This window comes from Schistocerca nitens, chromosome 5 (genome assembly GCF_023898315.1).
Source record: "Schistocerca nitens isolate TAMUIC-IGC-003100 chromosome 5, iqSchNite1.1, whole genome shotgun sequence".
Lineage (NCBI taxonomy): Eukaryota > Metazoa > Arthropoda > Insecta > Orthoptera > Acrididae > Schistocerca > Schistocerca nitens.
In genome coordinates, this window is record NC_064618.1 from 640,146,302 (window position 1) to 640,159,022 (window position 12,721).

Consider the following 12,721-nt stretch of genomic DNA (forward strand, 5'->3'; position numbering starts at 1 on the left):
TAGATAAAAACCGGTTTATAGTAACATAATTGAGCATACAGCATAGCATGACAGAAAACGTAATATGTCAAAAACATTGACAGTGTTCAGAAGCAAAAATGTACACAGTGTATCACAATGTAGCAGCAAAAAGAAGTAAAGTAGTCACGATGTTTAGCTATCATAAGGCAAAATGTTAAAGTCAACTGGTGTTTGTTATATCTTAAATATTTCATAGTACATACAAACAAAACAGGAAAACAATCATACATACATAAAAATGGAAAATATGCACGGTCTAGGGTGTGTAACGACAAGAAATGTGATCTTGTTTGTGTACAGCCTGTAAGTTGTGTAGTTAATAGATGCGAGAATTGAAGACTTTAATAGAGGGAAAATTTAATAAAATTAATATATCACTAGATAGAATTGCATAATTATTCGTAAGATACGTAATTTTATCTGGAAAATGTGCACTGTCTAATGTGTAACGACAAGAAAAGCGACCTGCTAACCTTACCTTGCCGGGCACTTGCCAAGAAAAAAATGCCTTAATCATCAGTAAATATAATTGCATAAGTGGTCATAAAATGTGTAAGTTCATCTGGAAAAATATGCACGGTATGATGTGTAACGACAAGAAAAGCGACCTGCTAACCTTACCTTGCCGGGCACTTGCCAAGAAAAAATTACGATAATCATCAGTAGGTGTTCATGTGAATATAATTGCATAAGCGGTCATAAAAAATTAGGAAATGGCATTACAGTGTGATAAATCATAAAGTATTTTCGTTCAATAAAAGGTTTGACCTTCGACACGTGGTGGTTCCCTTTGGTTTTTCTGGTTCTCAAAGTTTCGACGTGTACTACATTGGGGTGAGGATTGCTGCGAATCCGATATGGACCTGCGTATAGAAGTTCAAATGTACTGCACCTACCTTTTCCTCTATTCGATAAATAGTGTGTACGTACTAATGTCTTCTGTCCAATGTGAAAGTCACGGCGTGTACAAACCTGTTTTTGCTGTCTTCTCCGGCGCTCTGCGGCACGTTTGATGTTATTCAGCGCAATGTCAATTATTTCATGGTGTCGTAGTCGACGAGATTTAGGAAATGTTACTAATTCTTTAATTTTGTTAGGTGGTTCAACATTTTTCAGTATAACAGACGGAGATAGCATAGTAGATTCATTCGGTATGGAATTAATTACATCTTGGAATGAGAGTATGTGTGTGTCCCTATCAATATGTTTTGTTTGGCAGTAAATTCTACACAGTTTACCAATTTCTTTCATTAATCGTTCACAAGGGTTCGAAGAAGCATGGTACCTGGATATATATATCGGAGAAATGTTTCTAGCTCGTAACATACGTGTCCATATAGCAGATCGAAACTGTGATCCATTGTCGGAAATTACTTTCAACACATGCCCTGCATGAAATAGAAAATGTTTTACAAATGCTTTCGAAACAGTTTTAGCAGTAGCTTTGCGTAACGGAGTGAAGGTAACAAATTTTGAAGTGAGTTCAACAGCGACAAAGATGTAGCAAAAACCTCTATTAGTTCTGGGAATCGGACCAAAAATGTCTACAGCGGCCATATGTCTCAATTTAACAGGTACAATGGGATGTAATGGAGGAATATGTGAAGTCGTATCTGATTTAGCTTTCTGGCAGATTTTACATGACGCTAAAACTCGTCGTATACGTTTCTCCATGTTGGTAAAATAACAGTTCTGTCTCAGTATAAGAAAACATTTTCTGGCTCCGTACTGTGCGTAACTTAAATGAGTATACCAGATTAATTTGTTAACAAGTTCGTCAGGAATGCATAATAACCGATTGTTGCTGTCAGGATGAGATCGGCGAAACAGAATGTCATTGCGTACAGTGTAATGGTTTCTAATGGTAACATTATTCCTATCTTGCCAAAGGTGTTTAATCTCTTTCCATACGTTGTCTTTATTCTGCTCTTGTGCTGTGTCTTGTAATGACGACGAAATGAAATTTTCAAATGCAACTTGTTGAATATACATGACGCTGAAATTTGCTTTGCAGAAGTTGGTTGCGATGTCTTGCTGATTGTTGCTGAGAGTACGGGATAGTGCGTCTGCTACAATATTTTTTGTGCCGGGAATGTGAACAATTGTAAAATTAAATTCCTGTAGATAAAGTTTCCATCTACTTAATCTGTCGTGTGTAAATTTAGCGGAAAGTAAAAATTGTATCGCTCTATGATCTGTGTAAACTGTAGTGTGTCTTCCATAAAGAAAATGCCTAAATCTGGTAAAAGCCCATACAACACATAATGTTTCAAGTTCTGTAAGAGAATAATTACGTTCAGCAGGTGACAGAATGCGACTTGCAAAAGCGATGTTTTTAATTACTGTACAACCATCTTCTTCAATTTCCTGAAAAATATTTACGCCTAAAGCGGTGTTAGAACTGTCGGTGGCAATGAAAAAATTTCTGGTAAGATCTGGGTGCGATAAAAGTCGTGCATTCAACAAACCATGTTTCAAATAACATTCTCGTGAACAAGATTCTGCGTATCAAAAGAATTGCTTGCGTTACTGGAATATGCAACCTGTACAGTATCTGGTCAAATTCTATCTGACGTGTTATTATTTTCGGGAGGATGCTGTGGCATTTCCACTATTTGTACTGTTCTGTTATTTCTTCCTGACGTATTATGTTCTGGATGATACCTACTGTCTGGTTCATTCATGATAATATGTTGTTGCTGATGTTCTTGCTACTGATAAGACCTACTGTTATTAAATGTACGCTGAAAATTGTGCTCATTACTTTTACGTCTGTCATGATAGTCATTTCTATACGGTGCATTGCGATAGGAATTGAAATGGTGTGTTTTCTGTACGTACTGATTTCCTTGTTGCTGTGCGTTACTATTTGTTGAGGCCAACGCTATACGTGTACGCGGCGAAACATTAAAGCTTGGTTGACCTTGTACATTACATTGTTGGTTAGGTATGCTAACCGGCTGGTTTTGTTGCTATTGCGAAGAAAAACCTCTATTATTACTAAAATTGTGGTTCCTATTGCTGATAATTTTCTTACACATACTGATGATTAAAATTTTTGCCTGTTATTAAAGTTCTGGTGGTTGTCGTTCCTGGAGCGTCTAATGAAAAATTGTCACTTTCGGTAAAACTTGTCTTATCAGGTTTTCTTTACACGTTTCTTAATCCTAGGTAGAGCAATAGTTAAAGAGCTGTTTTGATAGATATAACGGATAGTAGAAGAGAAGGCAGCAGTGCAGAAAACTAAAGATGAAACAGCACTACTACGGCTCGGGGCTCTGTGCACGCTACGGCACATACTCATTAAAGCGTAATGAATCCCCTGAGGTCTATTACGCGCTGCAAATACATTTTAGCTTTTGCGTTACAGGCAATGCCGGTGAAAATTCAAGAGCAAATTGTTGTATCCATGCTAATTCTAGTTTCTGCATTACAGGTAATGGCGGTGAAAGTACAAAAATAAATCGACATATCCAGTTCAATGCGTGTACCTGTGCTCTGTCATTTTCAAATACCTTAGATTTTTTTACAGATACAAATTGCTTATAATCAACGTTCTCGTCACTGAATGTCGGAACAGGTTCACGATTACATAAGAATCTGTTTGTCTGTATCTTTTCGGATTTTAACTCCCGTAGCTTTTCGGATTTTAAGTCGCATAGTCTCTGTAAATTGCTTAAGTTATACTGGCTGTGTGAGTGTGACAAATGTTCGGAATGTGCCGTATGCTGTGACGTGTTATTAACTGAAATATTTTTTATCTCTGTCACTTCTTGCTGTAAAGTTGACAATTTTCTACGTAATGTATTATTAGATGAATCTATCTCACTGATTGTCTGTTGTAGATTTTGGAATTCAGGTGTTTGATTAAACGAAATAGGAGAAGTATCGTCTGATTTGCTGTCATTATTACATTCGATAACATCAATACGACTGGCCAATTCATCATATTTTTCAGTCAGTATTTTTACCTGATCATTGTATTTAGTGTCAGAAACATTAATTTGTTTTTGTATTTTATGTGTGGTTTCGTTCAATTTTTTAACGTCAGCTTTGATGACATCGGAATCCTGTGTTAGTTCTAATTGTTCGAGTCTGTCTGTCACTGTCTGAAAGTCTACTGTGTGTGTATCTGTTTTTGATATTAGATCGGAAATTTCATCACGCAATTCGGTGTTCAACTGTTTGATAGTGTTAATTTCGTCTGATACAGTAGCAATATTGTTGTCTACGTATGTTTTTGCTTTCGTAAACAATTTACGTTTATCTTCCTGTCTCTGTGCGGTAATTGTTTCCATGACTTGTCGCTTTACTTTATTCTGGTCCTGTATAAATTTACGGAAACGCGTTTCACTGGTTTGTAGGTGGTGATTAAAACGTTAGTCAATTTGACTGTTCTGTTGGTCGAATTTCGCGTCTACTTTTGCATCCAGCGTGCGCGAAAGTTCTGCTGTCATTAATTTAAACTCGTCGCGTAACTGTGTTGCTTTTTCAGAGCATTGTTTACCGACTGCACTAATTTCGTCTCTAAGTGTTTCTGTTGTAGCTGTTTGCATATCCCTTAATTCTTGAGCAACAGATCTAATTTCTTCACTACTTTTCCTAGCACAAACCTCAATTTCCTCACGTAACTGTTCTTTAGTATCATGACATTGTGCGGCAACGGCTGTAATCTGTTCACTAAGCTGTCTGGAATTGTTGTCTAATTTTTCATTAAGTTTGTCTTGTTTTTCATTAAGTTGTTTGAAATTTTCATTAAGTTGTTTGAAGTTGTCGTCTTGTTCTTTCTTCGACTGTTTGAAATTTTCATTAAGGTTGTCTTGTTTTTCACTCTGTTGTAGCAATATTGCCATAATTTGATCCAAGCCAATATTACCTACTCTATTCTCTGTGCTGTTTGATGGCATACCTGCAATTGTCACGTTTTCTGTAACCATTTGGTCATTCTGTAATTTTTGAAAAGGTTTGCCAATCGAATGTGCACTGTTGGTCACTAAATCGGAATCAAATAAATCTGTCGTACTCTGACTACACTGTTCATTTTCATTAGAAAAATTTGTCTGTTCGTTACATAAATTTTGCAAACCGGGTGTGTCAAGCTGGGCAGCGTTCACTGTAACAGAACGTCCCGCGTCATCAATTGTCGTTAAATTAACAAAGGACACAATTGAATTTGTTTGCTCATCATTAGCATTAAAATCATTACTAGCGGTCGGTACGCACTGATTGTCTGTAAATGGAGGATTGTCATCATTACACTGCATGTCGCAAGTACTATCGTCAAATTATTCGTGTCGGTTATTTCACTCATTACGCATCGCGATGTACTGTTAACAGTTTTTCGCGGCATTTTTACACAAATCAAGATTATTCACTAATTAAACAAAGACAATGCAAAATGCAACAAACACAATTATAACAAAGAGCAACAAATTGCCGATGATCTGTGGAAGAAAGAGTGACAAATTAGTAAATGCGTTGCGCCAAATGCTAATTACATTTAAGTAAATAAGAGCAGATATATGACTACTTATCAGAAGATTCACAAAGAAATACGATCCTGGTCGGATGTCGCCAAGTGTAACCTCCCCGCAGAATATGTTAAATGAAAATGAAAATGGAGCCAAGCGTAACCTCCCCACAAAAATTAAGGAATGAAAATTGACCATAAACCAACAACAATATTAATTAAATAATGAACCATGAACGAAATGTAACCTCCTAACAGAAATAATAATATCTGGTAAATTTTATAAGGACAGCAGCGCTGACCTTCGGCCCTGTATTCTGAATAACAAAAGCAAAAATTCTTACCTCAATAAAAACTGCAACTATTTCTGCTCTTATTTATCGACACAGCTTCGTGCAATGCTGGCGTATATATATTTTTTTTTATTCTTGGAAGCAATGATAATGCATTGGAAAAATTCTTTTAATTGAAATGAATGCTTTTTCTTCAAAAGAGTTACTTTATATTATAAAAATTATTATTGGGGCATTTTTTGAACAAATTAGATCACAATTAACATACATTATTAAATATGCGCAAGGCTGCTTCTTTACCTTCTACAACAATACTCATCGCCCAGAGTCCTGACCAGAGTCGCGAGCAGAGCACACAGCCGACGCATGCCGACACCCGCAGACTACTACCGTCCACTCGCTACTAAAGCCGACCGACTACTACTGTACCCGACTGACTACTACTGCAGACTGACTTCTACTGTCGACTCGCGCAGACTCGCGACAAGCAACAACTAACAATAAACTACTCTCTGGTCAGAGATTCTGTCATGCCTCGCCCATCGCCGGCAAAGCATACACCTTACAAGGTACAGAACCTTAAAAACGAACAGAATTGAAGTCATTAAGGTGGTCAACATGATCTATTAACACCGCTATGAACCACCCTACAGGATATGTGAAAACATGTGGTAGAACCTTTACGGATTTGTTATCGGCATCAACACATTACAAAAAGTTCCGATGAACATGGGGTTCGAAAATCCTTCGTTAGGGAGGTATCAAAGGAATTCCTGGTTGCGAAATTTACCGAAGATGTGAATTGCTCCTTACTTTCTCATTTATAACTGTTCATGGCATTTGCTTTGCTTTGTTCTATTTTAGAGCAACTTCACAACGATGTTGTTACCAACAGTTTGCAGTCTAGAAGGCGGCATTACTGCTTCTAGAGTGCGAGGTCCCGGGTTTGATTCCCGGCTGAGCAGTAGATTTTCTTCAATCAGGGACTGCGTGTTTATGTTGTCCTTTTCATTTCATCTCACCTTTATCACAAAAACGCATAAGTTACCGAAGTGGTGTCAGTGGTCGAATAACCTCAGACACGGTCTCCCAGCCAATAATGCCATACGATTGTTTCATTTCATGTCAATGATGGATTCAGTGTGTGAAATGATGTGTATGCTCTACATGTGCGGCCTAGCAGATTGGAATGCGAACACACCACATCAACTTCTCCAACTTTATTTTGAATGTTAGTAGTAGGGTACTGCGAATTCTGTTGGAGAATGTGCTCACAAACCACGTTTTTTATCAGTGGTGCCATAATAATGGATGAGACAATTATGCTTGTCATATTTTGCTGGCTTCAGCATCAGCACTTCCTTATCTCCAAAGTCCTTCCAGGATATCCTGCCACATGCCTAGGTCAAGGATGGGAGGTCCTCTCCATCCCCTCTGTACTTCTGAAAATTTTGCAAGAAGTGACGCACCCCCCCCCCCCGCCCAAGCGCCCCCCCCCCCCCCCCCCCCCCCTTCTATGCGCTCTGCAATCGCAGGAGTGAGACACAACTGGAGTTCACTTGTGTTCAGCATTTCGGTGACTTCAGAACTCTCACCCTCTAGCGCATCCTGTGTATTTCTGCAAATTTTGCATGAAGCATTCCCCACCCTATGCTACACGTGCCCGTGTTCTGTAGCCAAGTACAGTTAAGTATCTGAACTGCCGAAAAAATCGTCAACTCTGTTTGATTTACCGACTTTCAAGAATTCGTTTAAGTCCTCAAATTCGTAATTTTGAATTGAAGCAGTATATCATTCGCCATGCTAGTAGATGGTATGTTTCTCTATAAGGAATTAACAATGTAATCCACTGTACTCTGTGCCCATTGCTTTGTATGAAGTACCTAGACATGTGACTACAGGAAACTTTGTCTGTCTTCCTTGGCTAAGGAAAATGTATTACTAGGTTGTAGACTATTGCACAATAAATGTTTGATCCCCATGCAAGACTGTTTAGGTATGTACTTGGTGACTTGTATCTTTATTTTCAACTACTCTCTTATAGAATACAATTACGTCACTTCAACAATTATTGGCAATTCCCCGCCCCTAACACTGCTATAATCACATTCTTCGGTCTCTCTTTTCTGTATCTTATGACGTTGATATATTCGTCTCTGCAAACTGGTACTCTCATGCTCTCACACTTCGATGTTGGGGTACCATACCTTGCAATACACACATCAAAAAAGTTTGACATCACCCCGGTTCCACGAATTCCTGAAGATAGACGTTGACTGTGGATACTGTATCACAGACGCAGTACCTTTCACTGTTCAGAGATGCCACTAAAGCCGCCCAAAGATGTAAAAAACCATGCATGACCAGCGCCTGTTAGACGGAGGGGGTCCGGACAGCCGATCAGATCCAGTCATTCCACCAGGAAGGAGGTACACGGCTCGTGTTGTCTGTAGTTCAACCATGCCTAGACGGTCAATACCGCGCCTCGATCGTGTCCGCATTGTTACTTTGTGCCAGGAAGAGCTCTGAACAAGGGAAGTGTCCAAGTGTCTCGGAGTGAACCAAAGCGATGTAGTTCGCACATGCTGGCCGGGGTGGCTGAGCGTTTATAGGCGCTACAAACTGGAAACGCGCGACCGCTGCGGTCGCAGGTTCGAATCCTGCCTTGGACATGGATGTGTGTGTTGTCCTTAGGTTAGTTAGGTTTAAGTAGTTCTAAGTTATAGGGGACTGATGACCTCAGAAGTTAAGGCCCATAGTACTCAGAGCCATTTGAACCATTGTTCGCACATGGAGGAGATACAGAGAGACAGGAAATGCCTCGCTCAGGCCGCCCAAGGGCTACTACCGCAGTGGATGAGGGCTACCTATGGATTATGGCTCGAAGGAATCCTGACAGAAACGCCACAATGTTGATTGATGCTTTTCGTGCAGCCACAGGACGTCGTGTTACGACTCAAACTGTGCGCAATAGGCTGCATGATGTGCAACTTCACTCCCGACGTCCATAACGAGGTCCATCGTTGCAACCACGACACTATGGTTCAAATGGTTCAAATGGCTCTGAGCACTATGGGACTCAACTGCTGAGGTCATTAGGCCCCTAGAACTTAGAACTAGTTAAACCTAACTAACCTAAGGACATCACAAACATCCATGCCCGAGGCAGGATTCGAACCTGCGACCGTAGCGGCCTTGCGGTTCCAGACTGCAGCGCCTTTAACCGCACGGCCACTTCGGCCGGCCACGACACTATGCAGCGCGGTACAGATGGGCCTAACAACATGCCGAATGGACCGCTCAGGAATGGCAACACGTTCTCTTCACCGATGAGTGTCGCATATGCCTTCAACCAGACAATCGTCGGAGTCATGTTTGGAGGCAACCCGGTCAGACTGAACGCCTTACTGTTAGACACACTGTCCAGCGAGTGCAGCAGTCCTGCTATTTTGTGGTGGCATCATGTGGGGCTGACGTACGCGGCTCGTGGTCATGGAAGGCGCTGTAATGGCTGCACGATACGTGAACGCCATCCTTCGACCGATAGTGCAACCATATCGGCAGCATATTGGCGAAGCATTCGTCTTCATGGACGGCAATTCGCCCCCCGTCGTGCACATCTTGTCCTTCAGGATAACGACATCGCTCGACTAGAGTGACCAGCATGTGCTCCAGACACGAACCCTATGGAATATGCCTGGGATATATTGAAAAGGGCTGTTTATGGACGACGTGAGCCACCAACCACTCTGAGGGATCTACGCCGAATCACAGTTGAGAAGTGGGACAATGTGGACCAGCAGCGGCTTGATGAACTTGTAGATAGTGGGCCACGACGAATACAGGCATGCGTCAGTGCAAGAGGACGTGCTACTGTGTAATAGAGGTACCGGTTGTACAGCAATCTGGACCACCACCTCTGAAGGTGTCGATGTATGGTGGTACAACATGCAATGTGTGGTTTTCATGAGCAATAAAAAGGGCGGAAATGGTGTTTATGTTGATCTGTACCACAATTTTCTGTACACGTTGCAGAACTCTCGGAGCCGAAGTGATGCAAGACTTTTTTTGATGTGTGTATTTACAGCCATTTTGTTTGAGCTTTGCTTATTGGAAGTCCGAACATGATCGATGTGGCTGGGCACTTGATATTAAGTGTATATATTGGCTTTAGTATCATCAAGGGTTGGCAGAATGCCTGTCATTTCCAGTTGTGGCCTACAAAGTTTTAGAACACATCTGCCTATGTGTACGTTGTAGAGAAAGAAATCACTGAAATACGTGTTGCCCGAGATACGGACTGTGACGTTGTCTTAGGAACTTTCACGTCACTCATTGCTACCATCTTCAGTCATCTTTCTTCCTTGCTTGTATACAGCCCAGTTTATGTGGTGTGTGTGTTTGGGCGGTGAACTTGATTATAGCTTTTATTTTCGCGAACTATAATTTCCCAAAATGCTGTTGTTCGGATTGAGTGCACATGTTACGTATTTAATAACTGCTGCAACATAAATATCACTATTTGAAACGCATTTTAGAATTGAAATGATAATTAAATAGACACCATAGCTGCAAGCAGGCGTTGATACACTTCATTGGGGACATGTTGAAAATGTGTGCCCCGACCGGGACTCGAACCCGGGATCTCCTGCTTACATGGCAGACGCTCTATCCATCTGAGCCACCGCGGGCACAGAGGACAGTGCGTCTGCAAGGACTTATCCCTTGCACGCTCCCCGTGAGATCCACATTCCCAACATGTCCACAACACTACATTCGTAGTGCGCCTAATAGATGTTTGCCCATCATACTCATTACTCGTGGCAGATTAATCTACCAAGTCCCGTACGAGTTCGGGCATAGCGTGTGCGTTCGCACAAGAAGGTCGAAGGCCGGGAACCCATATTTTTTTAAATATATATATGACGGTAATATCTGTTCCCGAAAGAATATTGTTGCTAATGTAAAATAATGTAGAAAGTAGCGTCTGTAAAGGTTTTAGACAGTCTTACCACAATAGTTCTGACTGCAAATTGCTGTTATTCTACTTGGCCTCCTGTAGGTCTGTGTCATATGTAATAACAGCAGTTATTTTCAATCAGTAGCGTCTTTTATATGTTTTCTAGTGATTAACACGACCCATTATCTTTATCCCTCCTAAAATGGTACTTGAGAACAATGTAAATGTGGAAATATTGTTTCGTGATATACATCAAGATTAGGGCTAATTAGGCCGCCCAGACGCGGGAGATTGCTGCGTTGCCAGTTGCAAACGACGCACGCGCCAAGAGAAGCAGCGCCGTAGTATAGTATAGTTCGCAAACTTACGTTTAGGGGGGAGCGCGCAGTTTATGAAGTAAAGCCACCACGGCTGCATTAACCCTTTCGCTGTTACAGAGACGTGCTCCCCGCAATCCGCGCTGTGCGCGATTTTGTCATCACTGCACTGCTCGCCTGTGCAGGCGACATGGTGTTCCGACTGCTTTGACACACTTATTATTCGATTTCACAAAAACTATTTGGCCCAAAAATTTGATTTTTACACATCTTCTTGACTGATACCTTCCCCCCATAAATGACTTAATTTTGTTTCCATGGTCAACGAAGGTATTGTGCAGCATTAAATGTAGTAAACCATTGCACGAAATTTTGAAGAGTTTGCAGAGGTAAAATTCCATAGCGTATACTTTCCGTATGGTCTATTCTAGTTGCCACAATGTTGAGAATGAAATGTGGAGAAGACACCTAAATTTCATATAAAATTTACTTTATAACAATATCTCATTTAATTTAAGTACCAGATAGGTGTCGTATGTAACATTGACAAATATTCCGTCTTTCGCGACTGTAATAAAACTTTTATTTATACCACAGTCATTTCGCTTTTTTCTGGAACGTTCTTATTAAAACAAAGTTGGCGAAGTACAGAAAACTGAATTGTGGACGTAATAAAACATAGACACTAAACTATATTGTCAGTGAGGCGCAGTGCGCAAACAATTTGTGTTTGTCATAACGGACAGCAAATACTTGCCAAAACATTGGTCGACGAAAACATTGACTATGATGTTGCCAAAGCAGCGAAGCAAAGAATTGCGCCAGACAATCAAGTAGCTTAGCAACGTACGAGCCGAAATTCTGCTCTAAATAATACTTTTAATGCTGTCGCAAAAGAATATATCTCAATATGAATGGTAAAACAGCGACTGCGGAAGAGAAGATATACAAACAAAACAGATAACATGAATATTGTATGTGTGCCTTTTAATTGTTTTTAATTGCTGGGAAAAGAAATATTGGTGGAGAAAATTAGAAAAACCGAAAACTTATTATGATTATAATGAAGAGACAAAGCACTAAAAATTTCAAAAAATTACACTCAAACGAATAAAATTCGTGACTTAAGACACTTCGATATTGATTTTAAATGAAGAAAATACTAAGCATCGAGCAAGCTTCGATTGCGCTAACGCTAACACAGCTCGTCATTCGATAGAACTCCTGGAGGACTGTAAAACAACACGCAAAATACCGACAAACGCTGTTGGTAGGACTATGAATTGCTGACGTTTCGTCGAAGTACAACAGGAAATAAACAATTACCGCTGTTCTTTATTGCAAAAAAGCGGTTCGTGAGAATGATACAAACACCTTTCCTTGCTATCGCCTGAATTAGCAGGCTTATTGCTTGTTTGGCTTAATTAATTAATAGAATATGAAGCAATTGGTATAAAGAATGCTTTTCCAAACTTTCTATAAAAGAAAGTCTGTTATCAAGACATTGCTTTTGTTCAATTACTTTATTTATGACTGAACATTTCTAAAACTGAAGACACTCGTCCGTGCTCTGCACTGCAATCGAGCAATGGGAACGTCGTTTTCTGTTCATTGGCTGACTGTGTTTTGTGACGTCAGATGCGCAGAACGAATGTAAACT

General features: G+C 40.3%; 1 non-coding gene across 1 annotated transcript; it reads right to left on the minus strand.

The window, feature by feature from the left end:
* Positions 1-10,401: 10,401 nt before the first annotated feature.
* Trnat-ugu (transfer RNA threonine (anticodon UGU)) lies at positions 10,402-10,476 on the minus strand. Its single transcript has one exon. It is a non-coding gene; the product is annotated as a tRNA-Thr (tRNA).
* Positions 10,477-12,721: the final 2,245 nt, after the last annotated feature.